General features: G+C 34.3%; 1 long non-coding RNA gene across 1 annotated transcript; it reads left to right on the top strand.

Annotated features, from left to right (window-relative positions):
- Positions 1-2,006: 2,006 nt before the first annotated feature.
- Positions 2,007-3,356, top strand: LOC135224117 (uncharacterized). The gene is made up of 3 exons (XR_010316625.1): positions 2,007-2,063; positions 2,347-2,491; positions 3,126-3,356. It is a non-coding gene; the product is annotated as an uncharacterized LOC135224117 (long non-coding RNA).
- Positions 3,357-3,782: the final 426 nt, after the last annotated feature.

Raw genomic sequence — 3,782 nt, forward strand, 5'->3', positions numbered from 1 at the left:
TAATTCCCCTAAGGTTTACTTCCGAGGTAGTGTGTAACTGATATTAAACATGTTTAGGTTAATGTCTGGACATACACACACACACATACACACACGCATATATATATATATAGATATATATATATAGATATATATATATATCATAGTATATATATATAATATATATATATATATAATATATATATATATAATATATATATAATATATATATATATATATGATGATATATATATATATATATATATACATATATATATTCTTATATTTATTTATTTATTATATATATAATGTTTGTATGTTTGTGTGTATGCATTGCAGTCACGACGGGGCCAAAATGTTGTGAATAACCACTCATTGGACAGAATACATTAAGATTATAAATAAAGTTTAGTTTTTGCTTTACTCACATAAAAGAAACTATTTTGTCTCTCGCAGTTTCATGAAATGACCCTAATGATCCAACAGGAGTAGATTATGCATGCGTTGCCTTGGCTTCTTTTGTAATAGAAAGGAAGCCATGAATATTTTTCAATAACACTTCATCTAAATTACAAAAATGACTGGGATAAATTGGCCACCTATCTTTTATTGCTGGAGATTAAATCATTTTTATATATTTGCAACAAAAGGGCATCTTTCTTTTTTGTCTTTTTTTTTCCAGTGGAAAGAGACAATTACTATATGCAAAACTAAGACGAGAGCGATAATGCAGTACAGTTTAATGAAAATAACTTGGTGACCAAAACTTCCATTTTGAAAAACAGGACAAAAAAACTGTCTGTCTGCAAAAGGATTAGATTTTTCTCTCGTCTCTTTGATGTTCTGCCGCCATTGTCTCGTTAACAAAGTCAATCCTTTTTTTTCGATCTCTCTCTTTCTCTCCTTCTTCTTAAAAGGATTTTATGTCCTGTGATCTCTGGCGATATGAACTGTTTTCCTTTCACAGAGGAAACCAGGTTATTCCGCTCAGTTGGACGGAAACGTGGCGACAGTGAGCCTCAGAGTTTGAGCTTAGGGTCTCCTTTGGTGCTGTGAAAGGAGCGGATTCTGGTCTGGGTTTTGAAACACGTAAATCTCGCAGTAGAAAGTCCTCAGATGTACTATATATATAACCTATCAGGAGAACATCCCTTAAAAATAACAGCTAACCACCGTCGTGACAAAGACATAACAACCCATATACAATTAAATATATAATAAGAGCAAATTTACCTGGACCAGAATTCGAACCTATTTCATTTAGGTCTCGTACAGTGGTGATAGGGATACTTACCCACTTGGCTATCAAGGTAGACACCTGGTGACTTACAGTTACAGTATCTCTTCAGCGAATGTTCATGGAGGTTCTGGGCTCCATACCCATCGAATTCAATACCAAATATTCCCTAATTGTTGTGTATTTTTACACAGATAATAAGGGTGTGTGACACCATGTTTCAAAGCAATGTCTCCCATGCTTTTTCGATAAATCGTTTGATGAAATGGAGAAATTCGTGTCACTAAAAACAGAAAAAAAAAGGCCTTTTCCACATAGTAGTCACAATATTGGGAAGGTAGGGACGCAAGATGATCAACACAGTGATAATAAGAGCTTAATTGGTAGTAAGGAAATGCAAAGAACGCAGTACAAAAAAAGAAAAAAGAGAGAGAGAGGAAAAAAGTGCAGTTACCTCATACAGAGAAAGGGACGATCGAGCAGAGGAGTCAAGAAAGTAAGTAGGGAACTGGAAATGCTTTCGGTTCTCAGGAGGTCTTGTTCCAAATATGGCTGCTACCCTATTCCCCTCTTTACCATAGCATTGACCTGACCTCTGGGTAACCTCCTGTCAGCATATCCACTGTAATGGTCACCAAAGCAGCAAAACGTATTTTAGGAAAGATCTTAGAAGCGATCCTGGTAGGAGGGACTCAGATATAAAATACATGCACATACACACCCACATTTGAGCGTCCTTGTTACGTGTCTGATGACGTTAAGCCAACAACTATCGATGGAGAAGTAGAACTGGTTCCAGTCGTCAGAACTCGGGTTAGTTAGTACGTTATTGGTCTCGTCGTAGCAGGTAAGGAAGTGTGCTGAAGTTCTTGTATACATCCTTAATCTGGCGTTAAAATACTGTTATTTGTAAGCTTTTGGACTTTGGTTTTCTCTTCGTTTGGTATTGTGTTCCATTAAAGGTCCTGCTGACAGAGCTGTTTTTTTTCTTTCTTTCTTTCTTCAAACTACTCGAAAAGCTGTTGTGTAAATATCTATTGAATAGTAGTAACTCCTAAACTTCCTCGCCATAGAAATGCTTATTTGAAGTGGTGCCTCTTGAAGTATATAACTTTGTGATTGTTTTTCAGGAACGCATGAAATCCAACTAGTACTGTGAATGGTTATGTTTATAGCTGGATCTTCACTATTGAATTTTGTTATCTAATGTGGGGTTTATTCCACCGATCTCTAACATGAACACTAAACTCGGTAATATGAAGGTAAAATCGAACGGTAAGTTTATCATTGTTAAGTTCCAAATCCAGTTCATTCTTTTTATACCTCCACCCTTTTAGGGGCGTGGGGGTGTTCTCTCTCAACTGATTATGGTTGGTCGGAAGACCTTCCATAATCAGTTTTGGGAGTTGTTTTATTTATTTTTTTTTTTTTCACTTGTTTACTAAATATTTTTTTAATTTAATTATAGGTTCATGGCTAAATTTAATAAACTGTTTACAAAACAGTACTAAATACTTGTCAAATTTAATTATAGGTTCATGGCTAAATTCAATCACTTATTTATAAAACGGTACTAAATTCTTGTCAAAATTCAATATAGAGGTTTATGGCTAAACTCAATGAAGTCTTTAGATTAAAAAAAAATTAAATCTTTAGTTTAGCCAACTAAGTCTTAAAATGTTCATTGCAATGAACAGTTTAAAAATAACCATTTAAATTGGAGTAACAGTTTTAGAATCTTTTATTAATCTTCAATTAAACGTAGTGAAATCGTGTACAGTTTAAAAACTGTTTAAATTAGAGTAACTGTTAAGCTACACAGTTGGAGATTTGTGTTAATTTGAAATTAAAAGTGAAATCGCGCACAGTATGCCAGGACAAATTTCTGTCCCGTTCATTTTCATTGCAGGTCTTGCCCATGGAGAAAGAGGCCAGGTAATTTAGGTTCAAGAGGTTCCCAGGCAGGACTAAGTGGGGAAACCAAAATCGGCCATACAATGTTCCTGTGCATAGTACTGCGTTGTTTTTGACTTGAGACAAGCATCGTACTACTTCGTTTGCATCAGTAAAGGAATGGATATGAAGATTGTTCTTAGCTTTTAATCAAAATGTTGTACTTTGTAAATGAATTTAAATTGACTTCAATGTTTCATGATCCTAGGTCGTTAACTTATTTTCCAGTTGTTGGTTTTCAAAGTTTGTATTGACCTGATTTCCCTTGATTGTCATACTGTGGTCTTGTTTCCTCGTTGGAGATGTTTTCCATATCTCCTTTCAAAGGTTCCTGTTTGGCTTTCATATCTTGAGGATTAATTAGTTACATTCTTGAAAATGCTATTTTCACAAAATTTCTGCTTGTTATTAAAGTATTAAAACATAACAGTAATAATAATAGTTCAGTGTGATGGCAAATATTATGAACAATGACATATGAATAGTAATGATTCTGCATGGAGGTTATATAAAAATGCAGTGGATTGCCCGTCTCGGGATTCGGAACTGAGAAAATTATCTATATATATTTGCTTGGATATAAAGCTGTGCGTAATTTGGTAAGTTTTTAATC

This window comes from Macrobrachium nipponense, chromosome 10 (genome assembly GCF_015104395.2).
Source record: "Macrobrachium nipponense isolate FS-2020 chromosome 10, ASM1510439v2, whole genome shotgun sequence".
NCBI lineage: Eukaryota > Metazoa > Arthropoda > Malacostraca > Decapoda > Palaemonidae > Macrobrachium > Macrobrachium nipponense.